General features: G+C 44.5%; 1 pseudogene; it reads left to right on the top strand.

Moving 5' to 3' along the window:
* The first annotated feature begins 1,208 nt into the window (after positions 1-1,208).
* Positions 1,209-7,755, top strand: LOC100991288 (uncharacterized; annotated as a pseudogene).
* The last annotated feature ends 5,053 nt before the right edge of the window (positions 7,756-12,808 follow it).

The following is a 12,808-nucleotide window of genomic DNA, read 5'->3' as shown; positions in this document are numbered from 1 at the left end:
TGCCCGGTAGAAGGTAAGCAGAAGTGATGTGTATCACTTCTATGTGCGGCCTCCCAAAACCTCCTAAAGGTTATGTTCCCCTCTTTTTCCCCATCTATGGCCTGGAAAGTGAAATATTATGGAGGCTTTGGCTGAGGCACAAGACAGAAGAAACCCGGGTCTCAGAATCAGAGTGTGAAAAACCTGACAGACCAGCACGTGAGAGGAGAACAGAATTAAACTTCTGTTGTGTTAAGCCACTGAAATATGAGAACTTGCTAGTGAAACTAGTGTTACTTTTACCAACAGTCTTTCTTTCTTTCTTTACCTTCCTTCCTTTCAATAACATTTACTGCAGATTTTCTATGACCTTTAGAGACCATTCAATGTATCAAAATGAAGCAAATGGCTCTTCAAAGAGGTGCTATCGAAATACATTCAAGGTTACTGCAGCAAACACACTTCCTGTTTGTAGAACACATCTTGTTATCTGCTGCCCATCATTGATTCACCCTCTTCTTGGGAACAATGTCCCCATATTTCCTTTGGGAAACCATCCCTCCTCCCTACCTAACCATGTGATTTAGGTGAGGTTGAAACCCCCAACAATGTGTAGGCCCTGATCAGCTTTAGCCAACCAGTATCTCCCGACCCTCTGGCTCTAGGGATTGGCCAGTGACACACGAGGGGATGAGGGGGCATCACTGAATCCTTCCAGCAAGGAAAGATTTCTCATCCTCTGCAAAAACTAGTGCAAGAAGACCCTCTCTCTAAACCTGGAGAATGTGTTGCAATGATGTTACAGCCTGGAACTCTGCAGCCATCTTGTTGCTGCTAAAGATAAGGTGGTCTGCCAGGACCATGTGAAGCCTGCAGATGAAGACGCTGCTCCATGAAGAAAATCTGAGGGTCTTGGAGGACCTCATCTCACTATCTGGGTCTGACTTCTGGTCTTCCGGACTTCTCAACTTCATGGGGCTATTACTCTCTTATTGTCCAACCAACTAGAATTGGGTTTTTGGTTGTAAATTATGTAACTTTGTTATTCATTCATTTATTCATTCAATCATTCATTCTGAATTTGGCTGAGTAAAGAAGGATGCCAACTTGTATGAACCAAGGAAAACTCAATATTGAAATGCACATACTATTTTCTGTTTTATGAAGGTTGTTTTTCTTCTCCTAACAATTACTAAAGCTTCCAAACTGAGCCTAACTATAATAGCACAATGATTTCTGCAATGATAATTGAGCCTCAGCGTTCAGGAAGAATTCAAACTAGACCACTGCTGATTGTCAAAGAAATCCATCAAGTACTTTATGAGTATTGCATTTATTTGTACATCCCGTACTGTGATACATACTCATTATGTAAGTTAGAGTTGTAATAATTTGTTCTAATACATCATGTTTTCAAATATTATATAGAAAATAACATGTAACTGTAGATCAGGTGATGTTGTACCCCAAAGACCTTTCACCAACTACTCTTGTATTTTGGCTGAAGCATAGCTCACTCTCCTCATGGCACTGGCCTTCATGGCCTTTATTCATTCACTCATTCTGAAATTTGGTGGATAAAAATTGATGACTTATAAAAAATAGAAAATTGACTCCAAAAGGAGCTCATGATACTGAGCATGCCATTGAACCTGTAGCTACTTTCGTTTTGCTTTTATTCAAACCTTCCTCATCTTTACTGCCGATGTAAGTTAATACCCTTTCGGCAACAAGTGACAAAAGGAAAAAAAACAACCCAAAATGACTTAATCAAAAATAAGAGAGAATTTATTTGCTCTGGTGACTGAAATATCCGGGGTAGATCTGGCTTCCAGTGTGATTGAACCTAGGGGCTTACACAATGCCAGCAGATTATTCCAATCTCACTTTCTGTCTCTTGTCTGTTCTCTTCTGCAGCCACCCTCAGGCAGGCTCTCTTCATGTTGTGGTGCCCAGCAGCTGCATTCTTCATCATAGCTTCAAAGCCAGTAGAACAGAGCCTTCCCCAAAGGCCCTGCTTGGCTCAAATGCCCATTGCTAAGCCAATCTCTGTGGCTAAGGGTGGGAGACATGCAATGCTCTGATTGGCCAGGCTCATAGTCCTCATACAGTCAGCCCTCCATATCCGCGGTTCTGCATACATGGATTCAATCAACTGCAGATCTAAAATATTTGTTTAAAAAATATTCCAGCAAGGGGGCAACAAGGAAGCTCTTAAGAGCACAGCTGGAAAGAAGCTGAGTTACAGATATCCTGCCAAAATAATTTCTTCAAAGCCCAGACTTGCCGTACCCTATGGCCTCAAGACTCTGCTCAGGAAAATTAGCAGAGCCATTCTCAAAACCAACCCATCGAACATGACCCAGTTTGCAGCAGTTTATTTTAAAGAACTTATTATGTATAGAGAAGGGACTACTTCTCTGGATGAAGTGGTCAGAGGGAACAGAATCTAAACTGCCTACACAGATGGAAAAATCTACAAAGACAATGTAACCGGAACAGGATGTAATGACAAAACCACCCAGTTTCCATCCATTTATGCTGAGCTAGGCACTGAGCAAACTGAAGCAGTTCGTGATCTTTCTTCCAAACCAGCCACCCCTAAGACTACTACCCCACCCTCATAACCATCTCCAACAGCTGTTTCACCAGAGTTTGCCTATGTCCCAGCTGACACAGCTCGGTTTGCTTCTCAGATATTAGCAATGGCAGCAAGTGAAGCAGGACAACCACGACGATATTCTAACATGTGGACCCCTTATTGTCTAACTGATAAGAATCAACAAAGTCACCCATCACTGCCACCTGCACCTGGGCCTTTTCCCCAAGCAACTCTGTCTATCTAATCCTAAGGATCCACAGTTTCTGCAGCATCCACCAACTTACAAGCTGATCGAAGATAGTAAGACCAGTGCCCCACCTTTTATCTTAGTAGGCTCAAATGCTCAGAAAGCAAAGGAATGGAAACCTCTTTCTGGACATGCTGTTGTTTCAAAGTCAGAAGTTTTGAAGAGATATGCTGCAGTATAAGTGCCCATTGCTGTTCCTGCAGATGAGAAATTCCAGAAACTTACCTTAAGCCCCCAGAATGCTCATCTTGCTACAAGTGGACAAGATGTCCCCAGGCCAGAAAGCCTTGTTTTTCTTTCTGTTGCTTTCTTAGTAGAAGGTGTAGCTTTAAAAAGTTCAGGATCTGTAATCCCAGCACTTTGGGAGGCCGAGGCGGGCAGATCACGAGGTCAGGAGATCGAGACCATCCTGGCTAACACGGTGAAACCCCGTCTCTACTAACAATACAAAAAATTAGCCGGGCGTGGTAGCGGGCGCCTGTAGTCCCAGCTACTCGGGAGGCTGAGGCAGGAGAATGGCGTGAACCCGGGAGGCGGAGCTTGCAGTGAGCCGAGATCGCGCCACTGCACTCCAGCCTGGGCGACAGAGCGAGACTCCGTCTCAAAAAAAAAAAAAAAAAAAAAAAAAAAAAAAAAAAAGTTCAGGATCTGGTGACAAATGTGCTCCCTTTGGAAGTTACAGTATTGCTTGGGAGATAACTGTGACTCGTGCTCACAAAGTTCGCAAAGCAGAAACTTAAAACTGATCCAGAAATGACGCTGTTTGGGTCAACAAACGTTCAGGGAGGAGTCTGCCACCAAGTGTAACATATCAATAAACTTCACACAAGTACAAAAAATATATATATTCTACAAAGGTTCAAAAAGCAAAACTTGAATTTGCCGCGCAACAAGTACTAGAATGAATCCACACAAATGAAGTGATGTGTAGGCATTGTGTTAGGTATTATAAATAATCTAGAAATGATTTAAAGTATATGGGAGGATGTGCGTAGGTTATGTGCAAATACTACACCAGGTTATATCAGGGAGTTGAGCACCCACGGATTTTGGCATTTGTGGGGGTCCTGGAACAAATCCCCCATGGATACTGAGAGATGATTGTAAATCCTCTGGAGCATATGGACTGAAAATGATGCTGTTTCTTTCAGAAAAAGGAATGAGGGAATGGACACTGGATGCCTGTATTAGGGCGCTTAACATTAGCTACTATAACAAGCAATCCCACGTATCCATAGCGTGACTCAACAATCAGTTGTATTTTTCACTCGTGCAAAGTCAAATGCAGAGATGTTCTGGTTGGGCAGCTCCCTTGGCAGCTCTCCACCAGCACTGACTCAGGAAACCAAGCCTCTTCCATCTTGGGAATGCTATTACCCACATCACATAGTCTCCAAGGTTGTTGTGGAAGGGGCAAAGTGAACTGGATGAAGCATAACTGCTCTCAGCTGCCTTGGCCTTGAAATGACCCAGTAATCTGCCCTTGCATTCACTGGTGAGAACTTAGTCACAAGGCCCACACAGATGCAAGGGGGCTGGGAAATACAATTTAGCCATGTGCCTAGGAAGAGGAAACAGATTTGTGGCCACCTGGCTTATCTCTGATACAAAGGCAAACGCAATCCATTTCAAATACACAGCCAGAATTGCCCACTGGCTCTACTCTGGTCAAACACTGAGTCAGGGCCAGCAGCGTCCTGAGAGGTGATCCGGTTCCACTCTCTAATTGAACAGATGCAAAAGTAAGAAAAAAAGGGCCTTTCCCAGATCACTTGACACTGATGTAAAGCATATGGATTTAACTAAAAGTCTCAAAAAGGAATGAAGAGGCATTCCCTCTCTGCAGATGCCAGAAACTCCTTCCAACTACCAGCTTACGGAATCTTGCTCTTATCAAGCATGGAATAGTAGAAATGTGGCGGGTTTTATAGCCAGATAGCCCTGAGTTCAAATCCTAGTTCTATCTCCTTCTCTCTGAGCTCTCTGAGCTTCAATTTACTCCTCTCCCCAACCACAATATTCAACAAGCATTCAATTCCTACTCTCTTCTTATTATTTCCTACCGTAATACCACTGATACTTAGAGTTTTCCAGGAGTGACTGATAGTTACTCTTGGGCCCAAGAGTATAATATATTTTCCCAACTTTTTTATGGTCAGGGCACTAAACCCAAAAATACTTCCACAGAAATCTGTAGAAGCTCTGAGGGTGAGGAAGTATCTCTTTGCAGAGGTGAATTAACCTTTGTATAGTAAACATTTTACCCCCAGAATGTACTTTGCTGATTCGATTATCACGGTTCCTGCTAGAACTTGGCTAGCTAAGCTGAAAATTGAGATATACTAGCTTCTCTCCAGGTCTTAAACAAGAATAATCACTTCTTCATAGGAGGAAGTGGCTCCATTCTTGGAGGTGACCAAATTCTAGGTCCTTTGCAAGCCTGTGCCTGGTAGACTACCATCTAGCAGGAGACCTCAACTTGCCATTTAAATAAGACACTAACTCTCAGTCCTCAGGCCAAAAGTGCATACCATGACTAAAGTGTTAAACAAACTGTCTGACTCCATGTTTCCAGGTCCTTTCTAAGGAAAGCAAGCTGTTTGCAAAGTCAAGGCCTTGACCTGTCTCAGTAGGACCAGACCAGGAGACTAGCTTGGTTTCCAACACCAATAGCCACCCCAGGGCTGTGCACAGCAGAGGCTCCCCCACCCTAGACAGCCCCCCAAATTCCGGATGGTCCTTCCCTTCCTTAACTCATCAAAACTTCACTTTGTTGCATGACTCATTGCCTCAGATCTTTGCCAAGCTCTCAATCAGCCAACCAACTTGATAATGTGATTCAAGGCTGCCAGTGATAGCATTTCCCAAAGAGCAAACATTCCTTTAAACAGAGGCCTCTTTGAGACAAACCACCTGCTTCAACCCCAGAAAAGTACATCTGAAAAGTAAGGTTGGTTGAGAAGGCATTTCTGTGTCCTGGGAATTCTATCAGTTTAGCTTTGTCTAAAAGTATGCTATATCACAAAAATTGGCCTCAGGTCTTGAGGCATTCAGTGATTCCTCAAGGAACATGGCCACGGATACTGTCTGAATTCCCTCCACATTGAATTAAGCTTCTGGGCAAGGGGCATTATAAGTGTAACACATTCATCATGTTTTGCATTTGCTTTTGCCAGGCTACACAAAAGGTCATTATAAAGTTTTTAAAATCTCATTTGGATATTTCTTAGAGGAGGTCTGCATTGTATCTATCCACACTTTCAGGAACATTATGGTTTCCTCTTCATAATACCAGCTTTTTAAAAGGTGTGTCTTTATTTCCTTCTGTTTCCTTTTGCTGGCCTTCAGAAACTGAGCCATAAAAGTGTGCCTGAAGTGTGGAAAGTGAAAATTGAGAAACAAACATATATTCATTCCACTTTGGGTTGGTTACTTTACGACTGACTCCTGCTTTTAAAAGGTACCTCATGGTATTACTGGGATGACAGAGATTTCTGTTCAGGATCCTGTCTGATAGGCTATAATTCAGGGCTTACTGAGAAAACAGTTACGGGAACACTTCCTGGAGGAGCTCACCACCCTCCCATGGGCCCTAAACCTTGATGATTTGCACCCCAAAATAGATCCACACACATACCTCACTCTTGCCTCATTTCAATTCCAGTCACACCTGGATCTTATTTGCATTTCATAAGCACTCAAATACTGGGGACCATTCTTAGTAACAGACATGCTTAAATTTCTATTAGGCAGACAAGACACTGAGAGCTGAGGCCACTAACTCAGAGAACTGACCTCTAAATAGAAAGAGTCCTTGTTTTCATCCAGGTTAGGAGGGATGGAATCAATGTCTGTTCAACGCTCTGCCTCCCTGCACAGCTCATATAGCAGAGACAGCCCTGGCTGGGGAGTCAGGAGACCTAGGACTCTGCCAAGAACAAGATGTGGTGTGACCTTCTGTAACCTACTGTCACAGCCTCAGTTTCCTTTCTTGCAAAATGAGGTGGAGTGGGGAGAATTTGGTCTAGGTCAAACTCAACCTTTCTGTTGCTGGGAGGTGGTGTGGGGGAGGTTTTCCCTTCCAGGAAACAGAAGAGAGGTTGGATCCTCTCCCTAAGAAAACATGCAGAGACCCAAATGTCACATAAATGGATGGCTTGGAAGTATTAGCTTAATAACCCTCAAGGAAGGTATTCTTAAAACCCTCTCTAGTAAAATGACAACAAAATAGTTGATTCTTCTTTTCAAAAACCTGATGGTCATCCTTGAGTGTTTTTACTCTCACCTCTCCCCACCCCAATATCGAATCCACGTCAATTTCCCTACTGTGCTATCGACACAAGACAGACCCAAAGGCCCAGACACCCCCGTCCATGCTGCCACAGCATCTCTCACACAGACGCCTCTCCCTCTGATCTCCTACAGTCCATCAGTGGATTATCCCTGCCCCCATAGCTGGAGAGCTGCTCTGCCTGGTGGCTTTCTATGGCCCTGCATGGTGAGGCTCTGGCTTGGTCTCCCACCAGATTGCCACCCAGCCTCACCCTTCTGCTTTCTGTTTCTTGTATTTGCCAAACTTGTTCCTACTTCAAGGTCCCTCTGCCTGGACCACTCTGTCCCCAGAGCTTCACATGGCTTTAAGGTCTCCATTCAAATGCCCCCTTCTGGGAGAAGGCCACCTACAGTTACTGGCTTGCCCATCTTCCTGCCATGGTGTTGTCACAGCACATATCACTGGAATGATCCCATTTGAATAACCTTTCCTCATTTATCCTGTCTGCATCTCTTCCCTCCTTCTTCCACCCCTGCCACCAAAATGTAAGTTCTGCCAGAGGAGGGTCCTCACCTGTCTTGTTCACTCTGTAGTCTGGCTATGGTAGCTGTATACTATATATTTGCTAAACTAATTAAATAAATTATAGTCAAATCATTCCTTTCACATCGTGTAATAAAACTAGTAGACTGGCTCCTGTTTTTAAAAATATTTTAATTGATTTTCATGAAGACATCAGTAGAATGCCATTAATATCGCCCCTAGGATTTATTTCTCCAGATTAAATTTCTCTTATTCCTCTAATCTTTCTCACCAGCCTCACTCTTATCCTCTAAATCACTTTCCAGGGCCTTCCCTGGAGGCTCTCCAATTTCTCCTTGTCCTCCTGAGAAGTTGAATAACCTTGTTCTTACGGGGACCCACAGTGAACCTACAGAGGGGGTGAGGCAAAAATTCTGCATGGCAGAGGGCTTAAAAATGGAGGTTTTCTAAGCTGGCATAGATTCAGATGCAACCACTTTCTAGCTCAATGACCTTGAGTGTGTCACTTCCTCAGCCTTGCTTTCCTCCTCTGTAAAACGGGGCTGACAAAAATATCTCAAAGAGCAGTCTGTGGTGAAGCTTCCAGGAGCTTTTTCCAACAAAGCGCTTAGCATAAGGCCTGCTGCACACCAACACCTCAGTAAATTACAACTACTTACTAATAAATAGGTTAAAACTATAACCACTTTAACTAAACAGGGGAGCCGCGCAAGGATGCTGAGCTGCATGCAGGCAACATTCTACGTGGTTTCAGATATTGTAGGTGAAAAGAAAAGGTAAGCGAGAAGAAAGATTATTTATGAAAACCCTGAATAAAGCAAAGGGGGCATGAAAGACCGTCTAAAGCCTGTTCCTGGAGTGGCAGGCACGAAACAGACTTCACTAATTGTAGTGTGCACAGTGAAAGAGCCAACTGAGTGTGCAATAGAAGCAAGTGTACAGGGCAAAAGTCTCACCTGCCTGAAGGCAAAGAACACCTCCTTTTCATTCCTGGAAGATGAGCTCATACCGGGATGTCATCCAGGGTATCACGCACCCGCCTTTTCAAATGCAGAGCACTCCTCAGCCCTGGAAGGAGTGGCAGAGGCTTGACTCCACTTCCTTCGGAGGCCCCAGGACCTGCTCAGAGATTCTTGTTAATGGAAGCCTTGCGGCCCCAGTTGGCAGACATTCACTGAGAGATACACAAGCACCAAACTCAGAAAGACTATTTTTAGGAGGTTTATGTTTAGAGCACACACTTTCACAATGACCCAGCACAATGGGGCAATTCTGAGGGTCCACCAGAACTGATGCACTGCAAAAGCAGTGGGTAGGCCTCAGAGTGCTTAGAGATCAGGATCCATCAGGCCACCCAAGCAGTGGAGTCATAAGCGGCTACTAAACAGAATGGATTGGATCCCTATGCTCTGACATAGAAAGATGTCCAAATATATTTGGTCTAGTGACAGAAGTAAGGTGCAAAACTCTCTGTAGGATAAGGGTCAGGGAGAATTCTCTCCTCTCCAGGAGGAGACTTGCAGCAAAGCCCCACACCTCCTTCCATTCCTCACTCAGCCTCCCCAGGAGAGCTGGCCTTGCCCTGCACCATGTGTCCTAGAGGGCAGGGAGGTGGGGGAAGTGCACGAGGCCTCCTAGGTCTCACGTTGCCTATTCCAAGCATAGCAGGGGCTCACACCATCTCTCAGTCCCTTTCCTGGGCTTCTCTTCTCCAGCAGGAAAGTAGGCAAGAGGAGATAAGCAGACCCATGCTTTCTCCCTTAGGCCCAGCTTCTCCTCTGACATCAGGGTGGGTGGGTCAGGCCAACTGTGCCCTGTGAGCCTGGCTGTCTCCAGTTCAAGGTGCCATGTGGTGGTCCCCTTACCAGAGAGCTGTCAAAAACGTAAAAGCTGGGTGGGTGCAGTGGTTCATGCCTGTAATCCCAGCACTTTGGGAGTCTGAGGCAGGAGGATCTCTTGAGGCCAGGAATTCAAGACCAGCCTGGGCAACATAGAAAGACCCCTGTCTCTACAAAAGATAAAATAGATTAGCTGGATGCAGTGGTTCACACCCATAATCCCAGCACTTTAGGAGGTCAATGCAGGAGGATTGCTTGAGCCCAGGAGTTTGAGGTTGCAGTGAGCTCTTACGGTGCAACTGCACTCCAGCCTGGGCAACAGAGTGAGACCCTGTCTCTAAAAAGCATAAAAGTTAAAAGGATAAGTAGGGGTGTGGTGAACAGATCCCAAGAATGATGTTCAATGTGCCCTGGCCCATTCGTGTGTAATTTCCTCCACTGACTGTGGGCTGGCCTAGTGACTTGCTTTTAACCTACAGAACATGGCAAAGTGGTGGGATAGCACAGTGTGATTGGTTCCTTCAGACAGAGTTTGCATCTTGCTGGCACACTCTGTCCCTAGCTGGCTGGGAGGAAGCAAGTTACTGTGTGCAGAGCTGCCCTATGAAGTGTCCCACATAAAAAGAAATGGAGGGTGGCCTCTAACTGACAGTCATAAGGAACTGAGGTCTTCAGTTTAAGAGCCCAGAAGAAACCAAATCCCACCAACAACTGTGTGAGTTTGGAAGTGAATCCTTCCTCAATGGGGTCTCAGATGAGTCTCCAGCCTTGGCTGATTCCTTGATGACTGACCTATGAAATACCCTGAAGCAAAGGATGCAGCTAAGTGGTGTCTGGCCCTTGTAAGATAATAGATGTGTATGAGTTTGTCAGTAAGTTCATGGTAATTCATTACATAGCAATAGGCAACAAATAAGGGAGCATTACTTGCCAATACTTTCAATGGCAAAAACTGCAATTACTTTTGCAGCAGCCTAATAAAATGAGAGTTCGTATAGCATGGCGGTTAAGAGCCCAGGCTTAGAGCCTGACTGCTTGGATTCAAATCCTGTCTCCCCCTTCAACCTCTTTGTGTCTAAGTTTCCTTATCCTTAGATGGAGGGTGGTACTCGTCCCACACCATGGCCTGATAGTAAGGATTAAAGGAATTAATTCCGCTAGAGTGCTTTGAACAACGTGTGGCCCCTGGTCAGAGCCCAGGAAAGTCTGGTTCATCCCTGTTTGTGTTCACTCATTGCTCTCACCCCTAAACTATCGAGAGCTATTTTCTCTAAGGAGGATTATTGTGGCAATTTTCACGTCCTAAGACATACATTTTTATGCTCTTTTTTTTCGTAGCAATGAGCATTTTTATCATTTTGTATGTGGAAAAAACAATACAGTTCTTTTTAAAATTCATATTAACTTCCTGTTAGGCCCTTATAAGGATGAGCTCTCTCTCAAGTTCCTATAAAAAAAAAAATTCCATGCAAGCCAGCTTAAACAAAATAGGGTGGCCTTGCAGGGTGGACTCTGAGGTATGGCACAGAATAGAAAGTTAGGAAATGTTCAGGGGTCTTGGAGGAAGCTGGGCGCAGGGACTGATAGCGTGGCTGGATGCAGGTGGACAAGGCCTTTGGCTCTCTCTTTGGCCACATGGTCTCTTTTTGCACCTCTCCTTTAGGTTTCTCTGAGCCCGTGGTAGAAGGTGGCAACCCACACTGTTTAGAATGACCAGACACCCAGCAGAAACTGATTAGCTCCTCCATGTCCCAACTCCAAATTCCCTGAGGAAAGAATCTGATGGGTCAGATGAACACTTCTGGTCCCACCTGCAATCACTGTGAGTAGGGCATAGGGTTTTCTAATACAAACTGAACTGCTGTGACTACACAGGTAGTAGCAGTGTAGAAAGAGGAGAGGAAAGCGAATGGCCAAACGGTGTCTGTTCCAAGTCCTTTCCTTCTTTTTACTAAGTGATGGTAGGAAATTAAGAATTTTGTCCAAGAAGCTTTCAGAGACTTTAGATGAGAGATCATGTTTGCCATGAACACTAGAACCCATGAGAAATTTCTCCTTTGGAGAGAAATAGAGCAATTTTGTTTAATCAGCTGTATTTACCCTTCTCTCCTTGATACCCTGATCCACACAGGGTTGCTGCTATCCTACCGGGCATAAAACATCAGGGGTGTAAGAGGAGGTTCTGCCTAGCTGATACTCTGTCTCAGTGTGGCAAGCCTAAGAAGATTCATGGGACCCCTGAAATCAGTACTTAATATACCAGTTAGTGGGCCATATTCATGTCACCCATAACCTACCTCAGGGAAGAATGTGTTCCTCCTTGCTCTGTCCTTGTAAAAATCACAGTTATAAACAAAGTACAGTATAGGCCCAAGTCCACAGCAAACTCTGCATCTCATACAATGATGCTAAAGATAAAAAATACTGTTCAACTTGAAATTATACCTCACTCAGTAGAAATTTATCTCAATTAGCATATTTATCTAATGAACATTCAAAGGGGAAAAACTAATTATTAGAATCATGGGCTCTCCTGGTTGGAAGGAAACTCACAGGTCAGTGTAAAAGCCTGTTCTCTCCCCTGTCTCTCCTACTCCCCAACAGGTACAGGAATTCCTTTTACTACGTCCCTGCCAGGTGGGTGCTAATTCTGCTTCACATCTCCATTTCTGGATAACTGTGGTTATCAGAAAATCTTGACTATAGTGGAACCAAAAACTGGCTTCCTTGTAACCTACCAATTGGCACATTTGCCCAAATTTTGCTTCTGAAACATCATAAACAAACCTTCTGCTTACCTCCAGACATCTTGTTTTATGAGATAATCAGGTTTTTATCACCTAACCACTGCTAGTTGAGCTCTCCGTAAATTGTAATGAATCATGTTTTAGCCAATGACAGTTCACCAGAGCTCCGGGTGTCTAGCCTCCCACTCTAAGATTCATGTGACATTTCAAGACCCTACCTCAGTCCCACCTTTCTGACCTCTCTCCTCAATTCCATCCCTGTTTGTCAAATGTGTTGAAGAAAACTCAACACAAGCCCCCAGTGAAAGCTAACACAACAGAGCTCTAATCACCACCCCAAATTTCACGTTCTTGGCAGCCATCTCCCACCTGAAGGCTGCAGTTTACCGCAGCACCTGAATCTCTCTCCCAGACTCAGGCTGAGGCCCTTACCTGCCATCGTTGTGTAACTTGTCTGGACCCAAGGGCTGGACTTTGCATTTCTCTGTTATGCTCCAGGTTGCCTGACTTGACCTGGCTTTGCAGACTGTCGGCATTGCTCTGGCTCATTCTTCTTTCATCCAGTCTATTAGCTCTACT

The sequence above is a fragment of the Pan paniscus genome, chromosome 2 (assembly GCF_029289425.2).
Source record: "Pan paniscus chromosome 2, NHGRI_mPanPan1-v2.0_pri, whole genome shotgun sequence".
Taxonomy (NCBI): domain Eukaryota; kingdom Metazoa; phylum Chordata; class Mammalia; order Primates; family Hominidae; genus Pan; species Pan paniscus.
Note: the sequence above shows the minus strand (reverse complement) of the source record. Positions and strands in the feature narration are given on the sequence as shown.